Source organism: Amblyraja radiata, chromosome 45, assembly GCF_010909765.2.
Source record: "Amblyraja radiata isolate CabotCenter1 chromosome 45, sAmbRad1.1.pri, whole genome shotgun sequence".
Classification (NCBI taxonomy): Eukaryota; Metazoa; Chordata; class Chondrichthyes; order Rajiformes; family Rajidae; genus Amblyraja; species Amblyraja radiata.
The window spans coordinates 3656275-3683409 of NC_046000.1; the positions used below are offsets into that span (position 1 = coordinate 3656275).

A 27135-nucleotide genomic window follows, 5' to 3' on the forward strand; every position below is an offset into this window, starting at 1 on the left:
TCATCCGATGAATAATAGGTCACACATTTCTCAATATTCATCCAATGACTATTTCCGGACCCTCTATGTGACTGCTTCAGGTGGGTATGGAATTGCTGACGTGCAAGTCAACTCCACATACAGGGGTAGCGGGTGGGATTCTACTTACTCCCCGAAGGTTATTAGAATATGTGTTTCTTTTTAACAATTAACAATATACAAGTCGACGGAGTTCAAATCTAACTTCACGGACAACAATTTTAAACAAGCGTACTTAAAATCATGAACTGGAAAGGAAGAGGTATCAGAAAATAATTATTGAAATGGATTAACAAGGTATTACTTTCGTTTTGCTGTATTAGAAAAGCAAATCCAAGGTCACGTTAGGATAGATTTTGGCAGAAGCTTTAACCCACCATCTACAAAATGGTTTACATTTAATTATGAATGTTTATGCATTCATTTATATAATAATTATGTCAATGACCACGTAATAACGCGCAGAATGCATTACTCCGCCTAGCAGAGCTGGACCTTACTTTTAACAACTTCTGCTTCGACTCCTCCCACTTCCTCCAAAAGGGTCAAGAACTTCAAATTCCTGGGCGTGCACATCTCTAAAGATCTTTCCTGGTCCGAGATCACTAACGCAATTATCAAAAAAGCTCATCAGCGCCTCTACTTCCTGAGAAGATTACGGAGAGTCGGTTTGTCAAGGAAGACTCTCTCTAACTTCTACAGGTGCACAGTCGAGAGCATGCTGACCGGTTGCATCGTGGCTTGGTTCGGCAATTTGAACGCCCTGGAGAGGAAAAGACTACAAAATGTAGTAAACACTGCCCAGTCCATCATCGGCTCTGACCTTCCTTCCATCGAGGGGATTTATCGCAGTCGCTGCCTCAAAAAGGCTGGCAGTATCATCAAAGACCCACACCATCCTGGCCACACACTCATCTCCCTGCTACCTTCAGGTAGAAGGTACAGGAGCCTGAAGACTGCAACAACCAGGTTCAGGAATAGCTACTTCCCCACAGCCATCGGGCTATTAAACCTGGCTCGGACAAAACTCTGATTATTAATAACCACTTTCTGTTATTTGCACTTTAGCAGTTTATTTATTCATGTGTGTATACATTTATATCATGGTATATGGACACATTTATCTGTTTTGTAGTAAATGCCTACTATTTTCTGTGTGCTTAAGCAAAGCATGAATTCAATTGTCCTATACAGGGACACATGACGATAAACTCACTTGATCCAAGCTATGCCTGCTTCTTTGTAAGGTACTTCGAACAATCCCTGTTTCAGGATTTCGCTGGCCCTATCCCTGAACTCTATCTCAGCTACATTGACGACGGCATCGCGGCTACTACCTGCACCCATGCAGAACATACTGACTTCATTAACTTCACAACTAATTTCCACCCTGCACTCAATTTCACTTGGACCATCTCCGACTTTTCCCTATTGTTTCTTGATCTCTCCGTCTCCTTCGCAGGAAATAGACTATGGACTGACATCTAATATTACCTTACTGACTCCTACAGGTATCTAGACGACACTTACTGCCTCCTGCAAAGGCACTGTCCCCTCCTCCTAATTGCGCCGTCTACGTCGCTCGGTAAGGCCTCATCGATATCCTGCAGCTCCACATTTGCTCCCCCTTACCCCAGTCGCAACAGGGACAGAGCTGTCCTAAATCCACAACTTTCACCCCATCAGCCGTCGCATGCACCACATAGTCCTCCAACATTTTAGCCACCTCCAACGGGATCCCGCCACTAGCAACATCTTACCATCTCCACTCCTTTGCACTTTCCGCAGAGACCTCCGTTTCCTCCGCAAATCCCTGGTGAACTCGACCCTTACCTCCCAGCCGACCCGTTCCCCAGGTACTTTGCCCTGAAACGGTAGTGGATGCAACACCTGTCCCAATTCCTCCTCCCTCGACTCCGTCCAAGGACCCCGACAATCTTTTTAGGTGAGGCAGAGGTTCACCAGCACCTCCTCCAACCTCATCTACTGTATGCGCTGTTCCAGGTGTGGACTCCTATATATCAGCAAGACCAAGCACAGGCTCGGCGATCGTTTCGCTGAACACTCCGCTCATGCCGCCTAAACTTACCTGACCTAAACACATTAACTCCCCCTCCCATTCCTATACTGACATTTTTCTCCTTTGCCACCTGCATTGTCAGAGTGAGGCCCAGCGCAAGTTGGAGGATCAGCACATTGGGCAGCTTGCACCCCAGCGGTATGAATATTGTATTCGCTAACTTCAAGTAATCCTCGCTCTCCCGCTCTCTCCATCCCTCTTCTTCCCAATTCTCCGACAAGTCTGACTGCCCCCCTGATGACATTGTATCTCTGTTTGTTTTATTGTCACTTTCTCCGAACTAACAATGATCTATTCTACATTTTCCTTAATCATCTTCTATTTCATCTCTTACACTTCCTCATCTCTGTAATCTCCTTTCCACTGACGGTCAGCCTGAAGAAGGGTTTCGAATCTATATGACACCTATTCCTTCATCCAGAGTATGCGCTGTTCCAGGTGTGGACTTCAATAGATCGGTGAGACAAAGCGCAGATCCGTCCCGCTATTACTTCCGCATTTCGTGTCTTTCATTGGAAATCCAGTGACATTTCCATCAGCCATTGTTGAGAAAAATGCTTTCCATGCTGGATCTGACAAAGAACTGCATCTGCTGGAAAAATAAGACAGCTGCAATGGAACTCAGCGGGTCAGAGAATCACTGAGGGTCTAAAGAAGCTCAATATGAAATATCACCATCCCATTCATCGAGTATGCATTTCCGCTTCAGATGCTCTCTGAGGCGCTGAGTTCCCAGCTCTCCATTGTTGCAATATATTCGTTAAATTTCTCTCTGAAACCTCGGTTGCAACAGGAGAAATTATCCACATATGCACTCATGTCCGCCCCCTCATTTATACTCATATGAGACTATTAATCCTGAGGAGTGAACACATTCTAGGCAACAGAAGCAAGCATCCCTCGTGGAATATAAATACTGAAAATAGAAAAATAAAGGATGAAATGTGAAATTAAAAGATTAATTTCTGGAAACACTCAGGCAAGAGTTGTTTTGAAAAATATATGTTTCGTGTCAGAGACCCTTCGTACAATTTATTGACTGTTTATTATTGGAATCTGATTTATTATGATCAATTTCAATCCTTTCATGAGGTTCGTGTATTTTTGGATCATTATACACATGTAATTCTATAAAGGCAGGCAGCGTGTTGAGAAGCGCCAAAGCAAAAGTATTCCAAAAATCAGGTAGTGCACATAGATCTCATATGTCCAGGCATGACTGCGAGGAAAGGAACAAAGGTTATGTTTTACTTCCAATGGTCGTAGAGTTCCCCAAAACCCAAGGAACAGTTTTAAAAAGCCAACGCGAAGTGCAATCAGTAGACAGATGTTATAAAATTAAATGAACCAGTTCCGTAATTCGAAAGAGTAAATTGTATTATATGCATCCTGCAACTGAACTTTACCGATTACTTCAATAAAACAAATTACTCGTGGGCTCTTTAATAATTGACTCCAGAATCCTTCCCACCACCGAAGTCAGGCTAACTGGTCTGTAATTCCCCGTTTTCTCCCTCGCTCCTTTCTTGAAAAGTGGGATAACATTAGCTATCCTCCAATCCACAGGAACTGATCCCGATTCTATTGAACATTGGGAAATGATCACCAATGCGTCCACTATTTCTGGAGCCTCCTCCCTGAGGACCCTGTGATGCAAAGCATCAGGCCCAGGGGAATTATCATCCTTCAGTCCCATTAGCCTACCCAATACTATTTCTCGCCTAATGAAAATGTATTTCAATTCCACTACCCCCTTTGATCCCATGTCCTCTAGTACTTCTGGGAGATTGTTTGTGTCTTCCTTAGTGAAGAGAGATCCGAAATACCTGTTCAACCTTTCTGCCATTCCCTTGTTCCCCATAATAATTTCACACGTGTCTGCCTTCAAGGGACCCATATTTGACTTTGCTATTCTTTTTCCCTTGACATATCTAAAGGAGCTTTTACTGTCCTTCTTTACATCCCTGGCCAGCTTTCCCTCGTACTTCATCGTTTCAGTCCGTATTGCCCGTTTTGTTTCCTTCTGTTATCATATGAAAATTTCCCAATCCTCTGGCTTTCGGTTGCTCTTTGCTGTATTATACACATTTTATTTTAGTTGTATTATATCCCTAACTTCTCTTGTCAGCCACGTTTGCCTACAACTCCCCTTAGAATCTGTATTCCTTTTTGGAATGAAATGATCCTGCGTCTTCCGGATTATGCCCAGAAGTTCTTGCCATTGCTGTTTCACCGTAATTCCTGCTAGGATCCCTTTCCAGTCTACCTTGAGCAGCTCCTCTCTCATGCCTTCATAGTCTCCTTTGTTCAACTGCATCACTGACACTTCCGATTTAACCTCCTCTCCTTCTCAAATTGCAGATTCAAAATAATCATATTATGATCACCACCACCAAGCGGTTCCTTTACCTCGAGTTCTCTTTATCAAATCTGGTTCATTGGATAACACTAAATCCAGAATTGCCTTTTCTCTGTTCAGCTCCATTTCAAGCTGCTCTAAGAATCCATCTTGGAGGCACTCTCCAAACTCTCTTTCTTGGGGTCCTGAACCAACTTGATTTTCCCAGTCTACCTGCATATTGAAATCCCCAATCACCACAGTGGCATTACCTTTGTTACATGCCAGTTTTAACTCCTGCTGCAACTTACACCCTATATCCGGGCTACTATTTGGGGGTCTGTAGATAACACCAATTAGTGTCTTCTTGCCTTTGCAATTCCTCAACTCAATTCACGGTGTTATCTATCTATCTATCTATCTATCTATCTATCTATCTATCTATCTATCTATCTATCTATCTATCTATCTATCTATCTATCTATCTATCTATCTATCTATCTATCTATCTATCTATCTATCTATCTATCTATCTATCTATCTATCTGTCTGTCTGTCTGTCTGTCTGTCTGTCTGTCTGTCTGTCTGTCTATCTATCTATCTATCTATCTATCTATCTATCTATCTATCTATATATCTGTCTGTCTGTCTGTCTGTCTGTCTGTCTGTCTGTCTGTCTGTCTGTCTGTCTGTCTGTCTATCTATCTATCTATCTATCTATCTATCTATCTATCTATCTATCTATCTTTCTATCTATCTATCTATCTGTCTGTCTGTCTGTCTGTCTGTCTGTCTGTCTGTCTATCTGTCTGTCTATCTATCTATCTATCTATCTATCTATCTATCTATCTATCTATCTATCTATCTATCTATCTATCTATCTATCTATCATTTCTTTCGAATTCCAAACTACCTCATGAAGTCCTGTGAACTTTCTAAAATCGAACTATATCGAACATAATGTTAAATGCTGTACCCTTTACCTTGTGTCTGTGCTGTACTTACAGTTTGATTGTAATCGCGATACGCTGTTCTGTGTCTGGACATCACGCCAACTAAGGTTTTTGCACTGTACCTTGGTGCATGTTGTGCAGTCATGCATTTTGATAGTAGGATTAAAGGCGTAGACTATTTTATAAATTGAGAGAGGATTCAAAAAAGTGTGGTGCAGAGGAACCTAGTGTAAGGTTCCCAAAAGGTTAATGTGCAAATTGACTCGGTTGTAAGGAAGGGAAATGCAATGTTAGTATTTATTTCGAGAAGACTAGAATATAATAACATGAATGTAATTCTGAGGCTTTTTAAGGTTGTGATTAGAACGAATGTGGTGTATTGTACACAGTTCTAAGCCTTATATCTGCGATGGGATATATTGGCATTGGAGAGGAGTCCACAATACGTTTAAGAGAATACTCCTGGGCGTGACTCGATTAACATATGATGAGTGTCTAACGGCACTGGTCCTTGAAGGAGTAGTTTAAAAGGAAAAGGAGGGGGGGGGGTGGTCCACTGAAACTTACCGAACAGTGAAAGGCCTGGCAATAGTGGAAGTGGAGAGGTTGTTTCCACCAATGAGACACTCTATTTCGCCAGAAGGTGGTGAATCTCTGGAATTCATTGCTGCAGGCGGCTGTGGTGGACAAGACATTGGGTATTTTTAAGGTGGAGATTGACAGATACTTGATTAGGATTGACGCCAAAGCTTATAGGGAGAAACCACGAGAATGGGTTTGAGAGGGAAATATATGCCCACCATGATTGAATGGCAATGTAGACCACGGGCTGAATGGCCCAATTCCGCGATTCGGTCATGGTTGAATATAGTGTAATATAGTAATATTATGGTATATACATTAATGTAATCTAGTAATATTCTCGCGGTTTCACCCTTCATGTTTTGGCTGGATGTGTATCTCCCTCCGCGCCCCCACAATTCCCCGTTCACACAAGCGCCCGCCCCCACAAGCACCCCCCGCCCCCACAATCCCACCCCCGCCCCCACAAGCACCCCCCGCCCCCACAACCTCCCCGCTCCCACAACCCTCCCCCGCCCCCACAAACTACCCCTCCCCCAGCCCCACAACACCTCCAGCCCCACAGCCCCCTCCCCCAGAGCACCAACCCCCCCGAACACACGCCCCCCCCCAACCCCCACCCCCCACACACACACCCCGTCTACTCCCCCACCCACACACACATTCCCGCCCATGCACACGTCCCTACCACACACACACCCTCCCGTACACACCCCCTGCCCTCTCACATTTCTCTTCCCCCCCCAACACCCCTCCCGCCCACATACACACCTGCCCCCCACCCCACATCACCCCGCCACACGCACCCCTCCCCCACAACCTCACTCCCCCCACACCACACTCACCCCCTCCTACACCACCCCGTCCACACACACTCCTCATCCCCTCCCACCCCACCCCCGGCCACGCACCCCACTTACCTCCCACACTCCCCTCCACCCCTCCCACACATGAAGAAGAGGGGGAAGGAATGCTCGGGTAAGAAAGCAAATGAGGCACGCCTGTGCAGTTAGGGGCTATGTGTGAGTGGTGGACTATTGTGTTGGGGGAACGGATGAGTGGTGGAATATTGTGGTGGGGAATGGGTTACGTTGGGGGACCGGGCCTCCCGTGTTACCCAACGCGTCCCACTTAATCTAGCATTTCTTAAACATTGCGATAGTACCTGGATCCAACAGCCTCCCACAGGCGGCAGGATTAAGATACCATACACCACATTCGTGTAAACAGTACTACTTTTGATATTTTCTAGCTCCCGGGCGGCTAGACTGTGGGGGTTAGGGGAGCTAATTTTCTACTCTCGAACACCCTCATTATTGTGTAAATCCAGATCAGGTTCGCCTCAGCTTCCTTTGTTTCAGAAAAATAAACCTGTCTGTCCAGACTCGCACCTTTCTGGTGGACCCCCCCCCCCCCCCCCCGCCTCTCCTTTACACTCACACCGCTCCAATCACTCCAATTGTATTCCAGATTGTTGCCATCATTTATAGTCTGCTTTGCATATTTATCTATATCGATCCATCTATCTATATCTATCTATACATCACAAAATCTCGTCTTGTTTGTATGCCGGATTTGTATTTGTGGAAAAACTGTGCGCTTTTTGCACCACTCACATTTTCCTGTGATATAAATGAAATGAGTTTTGTTCAGATCGGGGGCATATTTTAAAAGTTATTACCGTTTTCTTTTTAAACTTAAAACAGCGCAGTTGGGGGAGAGTTCCCGTGTGCGTCTTTACTGGCGTCGCAAAGGGCATCCGACGGGAGCTCAGCCGCGCCTGCGCATTTGGGACCTGTCCAGATATTGTGTATGGATCAATGTCATTTAAAGAGTCTCTCAGCCACACCCAGTTGTCTTTCATGGCTCTTTTATCTGGTTGCAGGTTGAAGAAACCTTTCCCCAGTTTTTTTGCAAATTTTAAATTTGTCGTTGTTCACTTTTGGATAGTGGGGGGGATGGAAGGAGAGGAGTGGGGGAGGCAGGGAGTGGGGATTATAGGGAGAGGAGGGCAGTGGAGAAGAGGGCATTTCTGTTGGAAATTGCGTGAAGGGTAAATAGCTGCAGAGGCAACATCCAACATTCTCAACGCTTACACATACAGTAATTTGTTTATATTCGGTGGATAAAGTATCCTTATACCAAGCCCCCTTAACGTTCACTTGGTCAGGAAGTCACGGTCCTCATCAAGCAGAACATTGGAAACATTTAGATTCCTGTGTGCAGATCCGCCCCCAACCCGAGAAAGGGTACGCATGTGGTCGACACAAAATGCTGCAGGAACTGTGCGGGACAGGCAGCATTTCTGGAGAGAAGGAATGGGTGACGTTTTGGGTAGAGACCCTTCTTCAGACTGATAGTCAGGGGAGAGGGAAGCTCGAGATGTTGAACGGTTGAACACGAATGTAAGGTGTGAAAACAACAGATAATCAGAGAGGAGGAGCAGCGGGATAGGTTGTTGTAGTACTCTCAGCGGACAGAGGAGGAGAACTTCACATGTGATCGGGGATGCCGCAACAATTCACCGGGTATATCCAGTGAGCACAGGTGTAGCAGTGTGGGTCGACACTCTCTGGCGTTCAGTGAATGAGTGAATTATCGCTCAGCACATATTCTGGGCCGCAGTATTCAGGACCGGAGCCAACTAGGCAAATATACAGCTGAGTAACGAAGCCATTTGTTCCATGTCGCAGCAGATAATCAATCGACTTACCGGCGTGACCAAAATCTTTGCGCTACGGACATATTTACTAACCTATTTCCGCGGAATATTAATTCTGACAGCAGTTGGTGAACATCCCGTCAAAATTATGCACAGGTCGGTTCAAACGAGCGGACCTGCTACCGCCGTAATCGGCAGGGTTCGAACCTGCGCGGGGAAACCCCAATGGATTTCTAGTCCATCGCCTTAACCACTCGGCCACGACCACTACACTCCAACTGCCTGCGCTCGAAGAAGATAAATCACCAGAAATTATCGGTGAGTCCTGGGACAAACTGAGACAGCGCTGATTGCAGTGTCACGGCAGTAGTACTGATCCTAAACCAAAGCTGGAGAGCGCCGGAAACACACAACAGGCCAGGCAGATTCGTTGAAAATCGCTATCAATATATGTGGGGAGGTGAGACACAATTTGGGGGGAGGGACTCACTTTCTTGGTGCCCGCGCAAGGCTTCAACATCGGGAGCCTCTATCGCCTCGACGCAGCAGTTTGATTTTAAGCTGCATCGGGCGATGAAAGCCCTCGCGAACGGGCCGGTTCAGCCCTTAGACACCGTCTGATACCTGCTTGAATCTTTCAAACGCTACAAGTGATAAATAACACTTAAACAAATTAAATTGAAGCTAAACAAGGCAAACAGAAGAACCAACCTTGGAGGGGGGGAGACAGAGAGAGATGGGGGGAAACATACTAAATAAGCGTGAATGAGGGACTTACCTGCAAGCCAGCCAGGAAACGTTTCGACCTGAGCCCTTAATGAGCTGACCAGTTTAAATCCGATACCCGTTTAAATCTTTCCCATCCACCAATATATCCAATTATTGGATGTTCGGCAGCTGTGGCGGGGCCTGAATGCAATCACCTCCTACAAGGCGAAACCAGGAGGCAGCTCCAATGTCGGCGAAACATCAATCCCTGACGAGCTCAATGCGTTTTACGCACGATTTGATAGGGAGAATACTGATGTGCCTTCTCCAGCCCCCATTCGCTGTGATGGTATTTGAGTCTCAGTCACAGAGGCCGACGTCAGGAAATCCTTAAGCGGGGTGAACACCAGAACAGCACCTGAACCTGATGGTATATCCGGTCGTGTTCTACAAACCTGTGCGGACCAACTGGCTGGAGATGAAGTGCTTCGAGAGGTTGATCATGGCGAAAATCAACTCCTACCTCGACAAAAACCTGGACCCACTGCAGTTTGCTTACCGCCACAACAGATCAACGGTGGATGCGATCTCGCTGGCCCTCCACACCACTCTGGACCACTTGGACAACAAAAACTCATATGTCAGGCTGTTATTCATTGATTACAGCTCGGCATTTAATAATATCATCCCCTGCAAGCTGGTTACCAAACTCGCAGAACTGGGTCTATGCGCATCCCTCTGCAATTGCATCCACGACTTCCTCATCCACAGACCACAGTCTGTTCGTATTGGTGGAAATGTGTCAGACTCGATAACAATCAGCACTGGAGCACCTCAAGGCTGCCTGCTCAGCCCCCTGCTGTACTCACTCTATACTCATGACTGCGTAGCCGGTCATAGTGCGAACTCCATCATAAAGTTCGCTGACGACACCACTGTTGTGGGACGTATCACTGATGGGGATGAGTCCGATAATAGGAGAGAGATTGAGCAACTGTCCATATGGTGCCAGCACAATAACCTGGCCCTCAACACCAGCAAAACCAAGGAACTGATTGTGGACTTTGGAAGGAGTAGAATGGGGACACCACAGTTCCGTTTATATCAACGGGTCAATGGTTGAAAGGGTCAAGAGCTTCAAATTCCTGGGCGTGCACATCTCTGAAGATCTTTCCTGGTCCGAGAACACTGATGCAATTACCAAGACAGCTCATCAGCGCCTCTACTTCCTGAGAAGATTACGGATTGTCGGTTTGTCAAGGAGGACTCTCTCTAACTTCTACAGGTGCACAGTACAGAGCATGCTGACCGGTTGCATCGTGGCTTGATTCGGCAACTTGAGCGCCCAGGAGAGGAAGAGACTACAAAAAGTAGTAAACACTGCCTAGTCCATCATCGGCTCTGACCTTCCTTCCATCGAGGGGATTTTTCGAAGTCGCTGCTTCAAAAAGGCTGGCAGTATCATCAAAGATCCACACCATCCTGCCCACACACTCATCTCCCTGCTACCTTCAGGTAGAAGGTACAGGAGCCTGACGACTACAACGACCAGGTTCAGGAATAGCTACTTCTCCACAGCCATCAGGCTATTAAACCTGGCTCGGACAAAACTCTGAACATTAATAACCCATTATTTGTTATTTGCTCTTTTTAAGTTTATTTATTCTAGTGTTTTGTAGTCAATGCCTATTATGTTCTGTGTGCTGAAGCAAAGCCAACATTTCATTGTCCTATCAGGGACACATGACAAAAAACTTGAACTTGAACTTGAATGAGTTCAAATGATAATTGCACCCGCATCAGACAGCTTTAAGTAATTCTCCGTGAATACCTTCAGTAATACTTTAAGGTCAAACACAATTAATGTTAATTCGATGTTAAGAGAGACATTTAACAAGCGCTGAATAGTGACTCGCAGAAAGTGGAGATTTTAATAGATTTTTTTTCACCGAATTTCATAATCCGGATTACAAAACATGGGATGGATTGTCCCCCATCTCTCAAAACATGGGTAGGGGCATTTCAATATGTAGGTAGAGTGGGAAAATCAGGTTGGTTCTGGACCCCAAGAAAGGGACTTTGTAGGGTGCGTCCGAGATGGAGTCTTAGAGCAAATGTACTGGAGCCTGCCAGAATGAAGGCAATTCTGGATTAGGTGTTGTCTAATGAATCATGATTTAATAAGGGAACTCAAGGTAAATGAACCGCCAGGTGGTAGTGACCTTAATATGATAGGTTTTAATCTGCAATTTGGGAGGGAGAAGGTTAAATCAAAAGTGTCGGGGTTGCAGTTGATCAACCGGACTATGAAGGCATGAGAGAGGAACCGATCAAGGTCGACTGGTAAAGGATCCCTGCAAGAATGACGGTGGAACAGCAATGGCAGGAATTTCTGTGCATCATCCAGAAGTTGCAGGATCATTTTATTCCAAAGAGGAAGAAATATTCTAAGGGCAGTAAGAGGCAACCCTGGCTGACAAGGGAAGATGGGGATGGAATAATACTAAAATAATAGGAGTATAACATAGCAAAGAGCAGCGGGAAGACAGATTGTTGCGTAACTTTCAAAGGACAACATGAGGTAAGACAGAGGGCCGTCAAGGGACAACCAAATTAGTGTGGGCGGGAGTCACATTCAGTCCCCGGCAGGTGAAGGCGGGGGTTCTTCCCTCAAGTCCCGAGTCAGCAGGCTGGAGAGACTGAGCCCGGTTGGCGGGTGTCCCGCCTGTTGTGAAAGGAATGAGTCCGGATACTTTCCTGATCTCCCTCATCACGGGCCGCAGCGTGACCTGCGCAGGAATCTCTCCGCTTTAATGTAATGTCAAGGGGGGGGGAGACAAACAGAGGAGGGAGGGCGGGATGGACAGAGAGGGTCTGGCAGCAAACGCGAGAGCTACTTTTTTGCATCGATGGAAACTCTTTGGTGGTCACGTTGGGGGACCGGGCCTCCCGTGTGACCCAACGGGTCACACTTCGTCCAGCATTTCTTAAACATTGTGATAGTACCTGGATCCACCAGCCTCCTACATGCGGTAGGATCCAGATACCATACACCACATTTGTGTAAACAGTACTACTTTTGATACTTTCTAGCTTCCGGGTGGCTAGACTGTGGGGGTGTTATGGGAAATAATTTTCTACTCTCGAAGACCCTCATTATTGGCTAAATCCCGATCAGGTCCGCCTCCTTTGTTCCAGGAAAATAAACCTGTCTGTCCAGACTCGCCCCTTTCTGGTGGACCCCCCCCCCCCCCCCCCCCCCCCCGCGCCTCTCCTTTACACTCTCACCGCTCCAATCACTCCAATTGTATTCCAGATTGCTGCCATCATTCTATCCTTTATAGTGTGCTTTGCATAATTACCTATATCGAACTATCTACACATCGCAACAACTCTCATCTTGTTTGTTTTGTATTTCTCGGCCTCTTTCTTCATTTTCTTAGCGTGCTCAGCAGTGTTGTTATCCCTGTCTCACTACTTCGCCATGTTCCCAGGTTTCTACACCTGGGTTAATGTCCTTGTGCTCACTGCTGTCGCGTATACGTGCTCCTGGTTCCCAGGTCCCGAAATTGAACGAATTAAAATATAAACGGGCAACTCGACGGGGATTTATACCTCCGAAACGTCACTTTCCCAGTTCTCAGGGATTCGGGGCAAAGTCGAGTCTGCATTATAAAGTCCAAATTTCTTCAGATACCGTTTGCGGGATTTTCCACAACTTTTGGAAAGTCACCAGGTGGACGTGATGGGAATTGAACCTGGGGCCTTAAACACGAAAAACGTGCGCTCTTCTGCAGAGCTACATCCCGGACTCCGTGAGAACAACATCGACATTGAAATAGCTGGAGCAGGCCACGCGGCCACACGAGTTTCCACCACCATTCAACATGTTCTCAGCTGATCATCCCAACACAGTCCACTGTTCCCCTCCCCATACCTCTCGACACCTTTTGTGTCCAAACGTCTCGCTGTACCTTCTTAAAACTGTCCAGCGGCAATTCAGCAGAGAATCCAATCCGCTGGTTCCAGGGATAGACACCACAAGCTTAAATAACTCAACAGGACAGGCAGCATCTCTGGAGAGAAGGAATAGGCGATGTTTCGGGTCGAGACCCTTCTTCAGTTCCTGGGATGTTGTTTATAGAAAAGAGGAACATTTCAATGAAAGGAAGTGAAACGCCGCAGGGAGATACCCAATCAGCGGATTGAGGCGACAGCAGAGAGCGCCAGTCTCTGGAGAGAGCAGATTTGCTCAGCTGCCAAGGACATGCACAGCAAAAAATATCCGATCACCAGCGTCCCTGGGTGGGCTCGAACCACCAACCTTTCGGTTAACAGCCGAACGCGCTGACCGATTGCGCCACAGAGACAACTGTACGGAAAGGGCAATAAACGGACGATTCCCGAGCTGGGAAGCGGTGACCAGGGACACGGTTGGGAAACTGCTTTTCATAAACGGCATCAAAGGTTTGGGCCATAAAGATGTTTTCTAAAATAAATGTTATTCAGACCCCCCACCTACCCCACCCCCATCCCGTATACAGTACAGGATCACATCCAACACTCCCAACGCTTACACATACAGTAATTTGTTTTATATTCTGTGGATATATTCTGTGGAAGAAGTATCCGTATACAAAGCACCCTTATCGTTCACTTGGTCAGGAAGCAACGGTCCTCATCAAGCAGAAAATTCTGGAAACACTTGGCTTCCTGTGTACAGATCCCCCCTTCTTCAGACTGAGTGTCAGGGAAGAGGGAAGCTCGAGATGTTGAAGGGTTGAACAAGAACGTAAGGTGTGAAAATAACAGATAATCGTATTGTATTGAATTGTATTAACATTTATTGTCCTTGTCTCAATTAGAGACAAGGAAATTAATTTCCCTTTACAGTCAGTATCATAACAATAAATACATAATAAATAATAAAACATTAAAAATAAAATAAAATTTTAAAAAAAGCACAAACACAGAAAGTCCACGACACAACATAACACAATGGCACCAAGGTGAGGAAGGCAACATAGCCCAGCCTGCCTCCCCTCCGATCTTCCCAGATGTTGACCCGAGTTCGGGGCCTTCCGAGCACCCGCACCCGAGTACGCCGACGCCGAACCCCGACGGTGAAAATCCTCCTCAGCGGCCCGGACCTCCCGATCAGCCGCCTCCCACCGGAGTCCGCAGCTCCCGAGTCCGCAGGCCTAGCCGGGCCGAGTCGCAGGACCCCACGATGTTTGTCATCGCCGCCCGCGTTGGGAGCTCCGCGAACCACAGTTCCAGGATGTCGGTGCCGCCGGCTCAGCACTCCGGGCTCCAGACGGCGATCCCCGGTAAGGCATCGCCAGCCCCGCGATGTATCAGCGCTGTCCCGCCGCTGCTGGAACTTTGGCCGGTCCAGCCAGGAAAGGCCGCGCCAATCCAGTAGGTAGGCCGCTGGGGGGAGGGGAGGGGCGAGGACGCGACTCGAATAATAGTCGCGTCCTCTCCAGGAAGCGACCGAAGGACGGTATCCCCCTTAACGTACCCTCTTCCCCCACAGTAAAACATTAAAAAAAACATAAAAAAGCACACTTCAACATAACAAAAAAAAAACGAAAAAACTAAAAGATACCGGTCTGAAGATGGATGCAGCTGGCACCAGCGCCACCGAAAGTACAACACTCAGAGAGGAGGAGTAGCGGGAGAAGTTGTTGTAGTACTCTCAGCGGAGAGAGGAGGAGAACTTCACATGTGATCGGGGGGCAACAATTCACCGGGTATGTCCAGTGAGCACAGGTGTGGCAGTGTGGGTCGACACTCTCTGGCGTTCAATGAATGCGAGATGAATTATCGCTCAGCACATACTCTGGGCCGCAGTATTCAGGACCGGAGCCAACTAGGTAAATATACAACTGAGTAACGAAGCCATTTTTTCCATGTCGCAGCAGATAATCAATCGACTTACCGGGGTGACCAAAACCTTTGCGCTACGGATATATTTACTTGCCAATTTCCGCGGAATATTAATTCTGACAGCAGTAAGTGAACATTCCGTCAAAATTATGCACAGGTCGGTTCAAACGAGCGGACCTGCTACCGCCGTAATCGGCAGGATTCGAACCTGCGCGGGAAAACCCGAATGGATTTCTAGTCCATCGCCTTAGCCACTCGGCCACGACCACTACGCTCCAACTGACTGCGCTCGAAGAAGATAAATCACCAGAAATAATCGGTGAGTCCTGGGACAAACTGAGACAGCGCTGATTGCGGTGTCACGGCAGTGGTACTGATCGTAAACCAACGCTGGAGTGCGCCGGAAACACACAACAGGCCAGGAATCGATGAAAAGATGAGGTGAGTAATGGATTACATTTATTATATATGAATGCGCGAAATATAAGAAGTAAATTGGATGAGTTTGAGGCTCAGTTAGGGATTGGTAGATATGACATTGTGGGGATTACAGAGACACGGCTGCAGGTGGGTCAGGACAGGGAACTAAATATTCAGGGTTATACATCCTATAGAAAGGACTGGCAGGTGGGCCGAGCATGTGCGGTAGCTCAGTTGGTGAGGGATGACATTCAGTTCTTTGCGAGGGTTGACCAATGGACTGACGATGTAGAGTAGCTGTGGATAGAAATGAGGAATTGTAAAGGTAAAAAGACACTAATGAGAATTATCTACAAACCCCCAAACAGCAACCTGGATATAGGGTGCAAGATGCAGCATGAGTTAAAATTGGCATTTAACAAAGGTAATGCCACTGTGGGTAGGGACATGTAAACAACCTCCCAGATATACCAAAGGACAGAGGATGTAGGGAGACAGTGGAACTGAAATAAATTTGCATTAGGTGAGAAATAATATTGGATGAAGGAGAGCCAGTGGATGTACTATATCTGGACTTTCAGAAAACTTTTGATAAGGTACCACAGGAGATTACTGAGCAAAAGTAGAGCATATGGGATTGTGAGTAGGGTATTGACATGGATAGAGAATTGTTTGGCGGACAGGAAATTTAGGGATGTAATGTTGAAGATCTTTTAGGCGCTGGTAAGGCCGCAATTTGAATATTTTGAGCAATTGTGGGCACCATAGTTGAGGAAAAATGTGCTGGTCCTGGAGAGGGTCCAGAGGACATTTACAATAATTACCCCAGGAATCAGTAGGTTAATCTATCAGGAGCGTTTGTTGAAACTGTGCCTGTACTCGATGGAGTTTAGAAGAATGAGTGGGATCTCATTGAAGCATGCAGAATAGTGAAAGGATTGGATAGAGTGGGTGTGGAGGGGATGTTTCCACGGGAGGGTTTATGACTAGAGGTTATAGCCGCAGATTTAAAGGACATCGTATTAGGAAGGTGAGGAGAAATTTATTTTGTCAGATGGTCGTGATTCTGTAGCATTCTGGCGGCTGTGGAAGCCAGGTCAATTGATATTTTTAAGGCAGAGATAGATATATTCTTGTTTAGTAAAGGTGTCAGAGGTTATGGGTAGAAGGCAGGGGAATGTGGTTATAGAAACATAGGATCATAGAAAATAGGTGCAGGAGTAGGCCATTCGGCCCTTCGAGCCTGCACCGCCATTCAATATGATAATGGCTGATCATCCAACAGCAGCCTGCCTTCTCTCCATACCCCCTAATCCCTTAAGCCACAAGGGCCACATCTAACTCCCTCTTAAATATAGCCAATGAACTGGCCTCAACTACCTTCTGTGGCAGAGAATTCCAGAGCTTCACCACTCTCTGTGTGAAAAATGTTTTTCTCATCTCGGTCCTGAAAGATTTTCCCCTTATCCTTAAACTGTGCCGCTTGTTCTGGACTTCCCCAACATCGGGAACAATCTTCCTGCATCTAGCCTGTCCAACCCCTTAAGAATTCTGTAAGTTTCTATAAGATCACCCCTCAATCTTCTAAATTCTAACGAGTACAAGCCGAGTCTATCCAGTCTTTCTTCATATGAAAGTCCTGACATCCCAGGAATCAGTCTAGTGAACCTTCTCTGTACTCCCTATATGACAAGAATGTCTTTCCTCAGATTATGAGACCAAAACTGTACGCAATAATCCAGGTGTGGTCTCACCAAGACCCTGTACAACTGCAGTAGAGCATCCCTGCTCCTATACTTTTGCTATGAATGCTAACATACCATTCGCTTTCTTCGCTACCTGTGGCAATGACTGGTGTACCATGACACCCAGGTCTCGTTGCATCTCCCCTTTTCATAATCGGCCACCATTCAGATAATAGTCTAATTTCCTATTTTTGCCACCAAAGCGGATAACCTTACATTTATCCACATTATGCTGCATCTGCCATGCATTTGCCCACTAACCCAGCCTATCCAAGTCACCTTGCAGCCTCCTAGCATCCTCCTCACAGCTAACACTGCCCCCCCCCCCCCCACCCACCCCACCCCCACCCCGTATATAGTACAGGATCACATCCAACATTCCCAACGCTTACACATACAGTAAATTGTTTTATATTCTGTGGATATATTCTGTGATTAAAGTATCCTTATAGGGTGATTTCACGAAAGGTCACTGGATCATAGATCCTCACCCACGTGGACGCAAAATTTAACTGGGGTACAAACGTCACGACCGGTACATGTTATTGATGCTGGAAACGCGTACTTTCACATCCGTTAAAAACCGCGAAAACGGCCCGTTTTTGAGCTGTAAATAACTGTGCATGTCGGGGTGACCGCGAGGCACAGTTATCTTACTTTAGAGTCCAGAAGATAAACAAAAACGAAGGTAAAGACAAGAGGGAGCTGAAGGGGCAACAACAGCGGAAGTGGTTAGCAAACATTGGCCGTGGAGATATAAATAATAATAATGATAATAATAATAACTTTTATTGTCATTGCACGTCAGTGCAACGAGATTTAGTGTGCAGCTCCACTGATGTACAAGAAAGGTAAATAAATACAATAAATAAGCAATCTGAATTGATTGTCGTGACCATCTGAGGGAGACTGTCCAAAGGGGGTGGGTGGGGGGGCACTCATTAGGACCGTTTCAGAGCCGCTATAGCTCTTGGGATAAAACTGTTCCCGAGTCTGGAGGTTCGGGCGTAGAAGGCCTTGTAACGTCTGCCGGAGGGAAGTAGTTGAAAGATAGAAAATATCGGGAATTATCGTGTTTGCTCACTGCATTTCATCAAAAGTAAGGCATTATGTTTTATCTTTATTAATTTGTTATATAAAAAGTTTTAAAAGTGAAAAATTCATCATTAAAATTGCAAAATCTTCCATGGTTCTAAGGTGGGTTTTAACATGCAAAAAGAAAATGCTTCTGAAGCTACATTTACCATTTAAATAATCGTAAACCACAAATGCGCTTTGAAATGAATTTTACTGAGATGCAAGCTAAGGAATGGGATAATTGTCAGCTGTTAATTGTATAATAATAATAATAAAATGTCCTGATAACAGCCGAACGCGCTGACCGATTGCGCCACAGAGCCAACTGGGCGGAAAGGGCAATAAACGGACGATTCCCGAGCTGGGAAGTGGTGACCAGGGACACGGTTGGGAAACTGCTTTTCATAAACGGCATCAAAGATTTGGGCCAGAAAGATTTTTTTCTAAAATAAATGTTATTCAGACCCCCCCCCCCACCCACCCCACTCCCACCCCGTATATAGTACAGGATCACATCCAACATTCCCAACGCTTACACGTACAGTAAATTGTTTTATATTCTGTGGATATATTCTGTGGATAAAGTATCCTTATAGGGTGATTTCACGAAAGGTCACTGGATCATAGATCCTCACCCACGTGGACGACAATTTTAACTGGGGTACAAACGTCACGACCGGTACATGTTATTGATGCTGGAAACGCGTACTTTCACATCCGTTAAAAACCGCGAAAACGGCCCGTTTTTGAGCTGTAAATAACTGTGCATGTCGGGGTGACCGCGAGGCACAGTTATCTTACTTTAGAGTCCAGAAGATAAACAAAAACGAAGGTAAAGACAAGAGGGAGCTGAAGGGGCAACAACAGCGGAAGTGGTTAGCAAACATTGGCCGTGGAGATATAAATAATAATAATAATAATAATAATAATAATAATAATAATATCTTTTATTGTCATTGCACGTCAGTGCAACGAGATTTAGAAACATAGAAACATAGAGATTAGGTGCAGGAGTAGGCCATTCGGCCCTTCGAGCCTGCACCGCCATTCAATATGATCATGGCTGATCATCCAACTCAGTATCCCGTACCTGCCTTCTCTCCATACCCTCTGATCCCCTTAGCCACAAGGGCCACTTCTAACTTCCTCTTAAATATAGCCAATGAACTGGCCTCGACTACCCTCTGTGGCAGGGAGTTCCAGAGATTCACCACTCTCTGTGTGAAAAAAGATCTTCTCATCTCGGTTTTAAAGGATGTCCCCCTTATCCTTAAGCTGTGACCCCTTGTCCTGGACTTCCCCAACATCGGGAGCAATCTTCCTGCATCTAGCCTGTCCAATCCCTTAAGAATGGTGTAAGTTTGTATAAGATCCCCTCTCAATCTCCTAAATTCTAGAGAATATAAACCAAGTCTATCCAGTCTTTCTTCATAAGACAGTCCTGACATCCCAGGAATCAGTCTGGTAAACCTTCTCTGCACTCCCTCTATGGCAATAATGTCCTTCCTCAGATTTGGAGACCAAAACTGTACGCAATACTCCAGGTGTGGTCTCACCAAGACCCTGTACAACTGCAGTAGAACCTCCCTGCTCCTATACTCAAATCATTTTGCTATGAAAGCTAACATACCATTCGTTTTCTTCACTGCCTGCTGCACCTGCATGCCCACTTTCAATTACTTATTTATTTATTTAGCGAATGCAAAGTCCTTTAGCCAAGCAGTTGCCTCTTGATCTGCTGTATGAAGGGTGACAAGCCCTCCTTTGGGTCTTTGTTGAGGGCATGCTTCAATGATGTGTTGCATTGTTTGCTGCTCTCCACAAGCACACCGTGGGGTTGGGCTGCTGCCCCATTTGTGAAGGCTGGCCAAGCAGGGGCCGTGCCCAGTCCTGAATAGCAAAGAAGATCAAAGCCATTGATGGTGTAACGGCCCGCTTCCTCTGTGCCCAACGTGAGTCTCTTGGAGACAGATGACGTCGATGGAGTGTTGGTGGGCGAGGAGTTCGATGAGGCGTCGCTTGGCTGCAGAGAGGCCTTCAACATTCAGTTGTAGTATTCGGAGAGCAGGTCCAACTGCCAGGTGCTCTTGAGGCTGGTCGTTGTTGCTGCTTTCGGCTTTGGGATAATGACTAGGATTATTTGACTTGGCTCTCAGGCGTCGTCTTGTAGAATTTAGTCTGCTGGGAGGATCATTGGCTTCCCCAGGCGAGCCTGGGTAATGACTGGTGTACCATGACACCCAGGTCTCGCTGCATCTCCCCTTTTCCTAGTCGGCCACCATTTAGATTATAGTCTGCTTTCCTGTTTTTGCCACCAAAATGGATAACCTCACATTTATCCACATTATACTGCATCTGCCAAACATTTTCCCACTCACCCAGCCTATCCAAGTCACCTTGCAGTCTCCTAGCATCCTCCTCACAGCTAACACTGCCCCCCAGCTTAGTGTCATCCGCAAACTTGGAGATATTGCCTTCAATTCCCTCATCCAGATCATTAATATATATTGTAAATAGCTGGGGTCCCAGCACTGAGCCTTGCGGTACCCCACTAGTCACTGCCTGCCATTGTGAAAAGGACCCGTTTACTCCTACTCTTTTCTTCCTGTTTGCCAGCCAGTTCTCTATCCACATCAATACTGAACCCCCAATGCCGTGTGCTTTAAGTTTGTAAACTAATCTCTTATGTGGGACCTTGTCGAAAGCCTTCTGGAAGTCCAGATACACCACATCCACTGGTTCTCCCCTATCCACGCTACTAGTTACATCCTCGAAAAATTCTATAAGATTCGTCAGACATGATTTACCTTTTGTAAATCCATGCTGACTTTGTCCAATGATTTCACCACTTTCCAAATGTGCTGCTATCCCATCTTTAATAACTGACTCTAGCAGTTTCCCCACTACCGATGTTAGTCTAACTGGTCTGTAATTCCCCGTTTTCTCTCTCCCTCCCTTCTTAAAAAGTGGGGTCACGTTTGCTACCCGCCAATCCTCAGGAACTACTCCAGAATCTAAAGAGTTTTGAAAGATTATTACTAATGCATCCACTATTTCTGGAGGTACTTCCTTAAGTACTCTGGGATGCAGCCTATCTGGCCCTGGGGATTTATCGGCCTTTAATCCATTCAATTTACCCAACACCACTTCCCGGCTAACCTGGATTTCACTCAATTCCTCCAACTCCTTTGACCCGCGGTCCCCTGCTATTTCCGGCAGATTATTTATGTCTTCCTTAATGAAGACGAAACCAAAGTAGTTATTCAATTGGTCCGCCATATCCTTGTTCCCCATGATCCACTCACCTGTTTCTGACTGCAAGGGACCTACATTTCTTTTAACAAATTTAGTGTGCAGCTCCACTGATGTACAGGAAAGGTAAATAAATACAATAAATAAGCAAGCTGAATTGATTGACGTGAGCATCTGAGGGAGACTGTCCAAAGGGGGTGGGTGGGGGGGCACTCATTAGGGCCGGTTCAGCGCCGCTATAGCTCTTGGGATAAAACTGTTCCTGAGTCTGGATGTTCGGGCGTAGAAGGCCTTGTAACGTCTGCCGGAGGGAAGTAGTTGAAAGATAGAAAATATCGGGAATTATCGCGTTTGCTCACTGCATTTCATCAAAAGTAAGGGATTATGTTTTATCTTTATTAGTTTGTTATATAATAAGTTTAAAAAGTGAAAAATCCATCATTAAAATTGCAAAAGCTTCCATGGTTCTCATGTGGGTTTTAACATGCAAAAAAAATGTTTCTGAAGCTACATTTACCATTTAAATAATCGTAAACCACAAATGCGCTTAGAAATGAATTTTACTGAGATGCAAGCTAAGGAATGGGATAATTATCAGCTGTTAATTGGATAATAATAATAATAAAATGTCCTGATAACAGACGAACGCGCTGACCGATTGCGCCACAGAGACAACTGGACGGAAAGGGCAATAAACGGACGATTCCCGAGCTGGGAAGCGGTGACCAGGGACACGGTTGGGAAACTGCTTTTCATAAACGGCATCAAAGATTTGGGCCAGAAAGATTATTCTAAAATAAATGTTATTCAGATCCCCCCACCCACCTCACCCCACCCCCACCCCGTATATAGTACAGGATCACATCCAACATTCCCAACGCTTACACATACAGTAATTTGTTTTATATTCTGTGAATAAAGTATCCTTATACCAACCCCCCTTATCGTTCACTTGGTCAGGAAGCCACGGTCCTCGTCAAGCAGAAAATTCTGGAAACACTTAGCTTCCTGTGTACAGATCCGCCCCCAACCCGAGAAAGGGTACGCATGTGGTCGACACAAAAGGCTGCAGGAACTGTGCGGGACAGCCAACATTACCGGAGAGAAGGAATGGGTGACGTTTTGGGTAGACACCCTTCTTCAGACTGATAGTCAGGGGAGAGGCAAGCTCTAGATGTTGAAGGGTTGAACAAGAATGTAAGGTGTGAAAACAACAGATAATCAGAGAGGAGGAGTAGCGGGATAGGTTGTTGTAGTACTCTCAGCGGAGAGAGGAGGAGAACTTCAACTGTGGTCAGTGGTGCTGCAACAATTCACCGTGTATGTCCAGTGAGAACAGGTGTAGCAGTGTGGGCCGACACTCTATGGCGTTCAGTGAATGAGAGGTGAATTATCGCTCAGCACATATTCTGGGCCGCAGTATTCAGGGCCGGAGCCAACTAGGCAAATATACAGCTGAGTAACGAAGCCATTTGTTCCATGTCGCAGCATATAATCAATCGACTTACCGGCGTGACCAAAATCTTTGCGCTACGGACATATTTACTAACCTATTTCCGCGGAATATTAATTCTGACCGCAGTTAGAGAACATCCCGTCAAAATTATGCACAGGTCGGTTCAAACGAGCGGACCTGCTACCGCCGTAATCGGCAGGATTCGAACCTGCGCGGGGAAACCCCAATGGATTTCTAGTCTATCGCCTTAACCACTCGGCCACGACCACTGCGCTCCAAATGCCTGCGGTCGAAGAAGATAAATCACCAGAAATTATCGGTGAGTCCTGGGACAAACTGAGACAGCGCTGATTGCAGTGTCACAGCAGTAGTACTGATTCTAAACCAAAGCTGCAGAGCGCCGGAACAGTGAAAGGCCTGGATAGAGCGGAAGTAGAGAGGTTGTTTCCACTAATGGAACACTCTGGAGCAAGAGGGCATAGACTCAGAATAAAATGAAATACCTTTGGAAAGGAGATGAGGAGGAATTTATTTCGTCAGAAGGTGGTGAATCTCTGGAATTCAGTGCCGCAGACAGCTGTGGTGGACAAGACATTGGGTATTTTTAAAGCGGAGATTGATAGATAATTGATTAGGATTGACGCCAAAGCTTACAGGGAGAAACCACGAGAATGGGGTTGAGAGGGAAATATATGCCCACCATGATTGAATGGCAATGTAGACTATGAGCTGAATGGCCCAATTCCGCGATTCGGACGTGGTTGAATATAGTGTAATATAGTAATATCATGGTGTATATATGAATATAGTGTAATATAATAACATTCTCGCGGTTTCTCCTTGCAAACTTTGGCTGGATGTGTATCTCCCTCCCCGCCCCCCAATCCCCCCCCCCCCCACACACACAAGCCCCCCACAACCTTCCCGCGCCCCCACAACCCTCCCCGCCGCCACAATCCCACCCCACAACCCCCCCCCCACACACACCCCTCCCCCACACAACCCCAGCCCCACACACACACACACACACACACACAAACACACACACACACACACAACCCGCCCCCCCCCCCGCCCCCCCCCACGCCCATACACATATCCCTCCCACACACACACACCCTCCCCAACATACCCCTCCCTCCCGACATCCCTCTTCCCCCCACACCCCACCCTTCCACATACACACCTGACCCCCACCCCACTTCACGCCGCCACACACACCCCACCCCCACAATCCCTCTCCCCCCCACACCACACTCTCCCCCCCCCCTCCGACACCTCCCCGTCCACACACACCCCCCCCCCCCCTCCCTCTCACCCCACCCCCGGCCACGCACCCAACTTCCCTCCCACCTTTCCTTCCTCCCCTCCCACACATGAAGAGGAGGGAAAGGGAGTGCTCGGGTAAGAAGAGAAATGAGCCACGGCTGCGCAGTTAGGGGCTATGGGTGAGTGGTGGAATATTGCGTTGGGGGAACGGGTGAGTGGTGGAATATCAAAGGTTCAAAAGTTCAAAGGGACTTTATTAATGAAAAGCTTATTGCCATTGCAGCACATAAAAAAAGAATACATAAATGACAATAATAAAGAGATTTAAACATAAAAAACATCCACCCACAATGGCTTCCATTATGAGGAAAGCAGAAAGTCCACTCCCCATCCCCATGTCCACCCATAGTCGGGCTTATTTTGGCCTCCGCAGTCGCCGCTACGGGGCCCGATGTTCCAGGCCGTTCTCGCCGGATGATGATGCTCAGGCGTCGGGAGAAAACTCACAGCTTTGGGAAACCAGGAACGGCCGCTTATTTACCGAAGACCGTGACTTCCGAAGCCGACAGGCCGCGCTGGATGGAGCTCGACAGTTCTTTGCAAAATTTTAAATATCTCATTGTTCACTTTTGGAAAGTGGGGGGTGGGGGGGGGGGGTGGAAGGATAGAAAGGGGGTAGGGAGGGGAGAGGAGTTATGGAGGGAGGGAGGGAATTACTGAGGGTAGGGGAAAGGAGAGGGAGGGATAGGTGAGGGATTGGAGGAGGGGAGGAGGAGGAGGAGGGAAAGAAGAGGGAGAAGAGGATGGAGAGTGGGTAGGAATGGGGGTAGAGGCAGAGGATGGGGAGTGGGGGAGGAAGGGAGTGGAGATTATAGGACGAGGAGGGCCGTGGGGAAGATCAGGAGGGATAGTGGGGGGATAGGGGGAGGCGAGGAGTGGGGGTGGGGGGGGGGGTTAGAGGGATATGAGAGGGGAGAAGAGTTTTCGAGGGAGGGAGTTATAGGGTAAGGGAAAGGAGTAGGATAAATAGGTGAGGGAGGGATTGGAGAGGGGAGGAGCAGTAGGGAAAGAAGAGGGAGGATGAAGAGGAGGGGGAGGGAGTGCTCCCTTCCCCTTTTGTCTTTCTCACTGTCTTTCTTCATTTTCTTGGTGTGCTCATCTGTGTTGTTATCCCTGTCTCACTACTTCGCCATGTTCCCAGGATTTTACACCTGGGTTAACATCCTTGTGCTCACTGCTGTTGCGTATACCTGCTCCCGTTTCCCAGGTCCTGACATTGAACGAAATAAAATGTAAACGGGCAAATCGACGAGGATTTATACCCCGAAACCTCACTTTCCCAGTTCTCTAGGACTCCGGGTAAAATCGAGTCTGCATTTTAAAGTCCGAACTTCTTCAGACACCGTTTGCGGGATTTTTCACAACTTTTGTAAAGTCACCAGCTGGAAGTGACGGGAATTGAACCTCGGGCCTTAAACACGCAAAACGTGCGCCCTTCTGCAAAACTACATCCCGGTCTCCGTGAGAACAACATTAACATTGAAAATAGCAGGAGCAGGCCAAGCGCCTACACGAGTTTCCACCACCATTCAACAGGATCTGAGCTGATCATCCCAACACATTCCACTATTCCCCTCCCCATACCACTCGACGCCTTTTGTGTCCAAACGTCTCGCTGTACCTTCTTAAAACTGTCCAGCGGCAGTTCAGCAGAGATCCAATCCGCTGGTTCCAGGGATAGACACAACAAGCTTAAACAACTCAGCAGGCCATGCTGCATCTCTGGAGAAAAGGAATAGGCGACGTTTCGGGTCGAGACCCTTCTTGGGATGTTTTTTAATGAAAACAGGAACATTTGAATGAAACGAAACGAGACGCCGCAAGAAGACACCCAATCAGCGGATTGAGGCGACAGCAGAGAGCGCCAGCTTCTGGAGAGAGCAGATTTGCTCAGCTGCCAAGGACAAGCACAGGAAAAAATATCAGATCGCCATCGTCCCTGGGTGGGCTCGAACCACCAACCTTTCGGTTAACAGCCGAACGCGCTAACCGATTACGCCACAGAGACAACTGGACGGAAAGGGGAATAAACGGATCATTCCCGAGCTGGGAAGCGGTGACCTGGGACACGGTTGGGAAATTGCTTTTCATAAACGGCATCAAAGATTTGGTCCAGGAAGATTGTTTTCTAAAATCAATGTTATTCAGACCACCCATATAGTGCAGGATCACATCCTACATTCTCAACGCTTACACATACAGTAATTTGTTATATATTCTGAGGATAAAGTATCCTTATACGAAGCCCCCTTAACGTTCACTTGGGCAGGAAGTCACGGTCCTCATCATGCAGACAATTCTGCAAACACTTAGCTTCCTGTGTACAGATCCGGCCCCAACCCGAGAAAGGGTACGCATGTGGTCGACACAAAATGCTGCAGGAACTGTGCGGGACAGGCAACATTTCTGGAGAGAAGGAATGTGTGACGTTTTGGGTAGAGACCCTTCTTCAGACTGATAGTCAGGGGAGAGGGAAGCAGCGGGTGAGGTTGTTGTCGTACTCTCAGCGGACTTCACACATACTCCACATGATAGTCAGGGGACAGGGAAGCTCGAGATGTTGAAGGGTTGATCAAGAATGTAAGGTGCGAAAACAACAGATAATCAGAGAGGAGGAGCCGCG

The 27135-nt window shown here is 46.8% G+C and overlaps 5 non-coding genes across 5 annotated transcripts; all 5 read right to left on the reverse strand.

The window, feature by feature from the left end:
* Nucleotides 1-8819: 8819 nt before the first annotated feature.
* trnas-aga lies at nt 8820-8901 on the reverse strand. Its single transcript has one exon. It is a non-coding gene; the product is annotated as a tRNA-Ser (tRNA).
* A 4736-nt stretch (nt 8902-13637) lies between these two features.
* On the reverse strand, nt 13638-13711 carry trnan-guu. Its single transcript has one exon. It is a non-coding gene; the product is annotated as a tRNA-Asn (tRNA).
* Nucleotides 13712-15420: 1709 nt separating this feature from the next.
* On the reverse strand, nt 15421-15502 carry trnas-aga. Its single transcript has one exon. It is a non-coding gene; the product is annotated as a tRNA-Ser (tRNA).
* A 7868-nt stretch (nt 15503-23370) lies between these two features.
* trnas-aga lies at nt 23371-23452 on the reverse strand. Its single transcript has one exon. It is a non-coding gene; the product is annotated as a tRNA-Ser (tRNA).
* Nucleotides 23453-26446: 2994 nt separating this feature from the next.
* Nucleotides 26447-26520, reverse strand: trnan-guu. The gene has a single exon. It is a non-coding gene; the product is annotated as a tRNA-Asn (tRNA).
* Nucleotides 26521-27135: the final 615 nt, after the last annotated feature.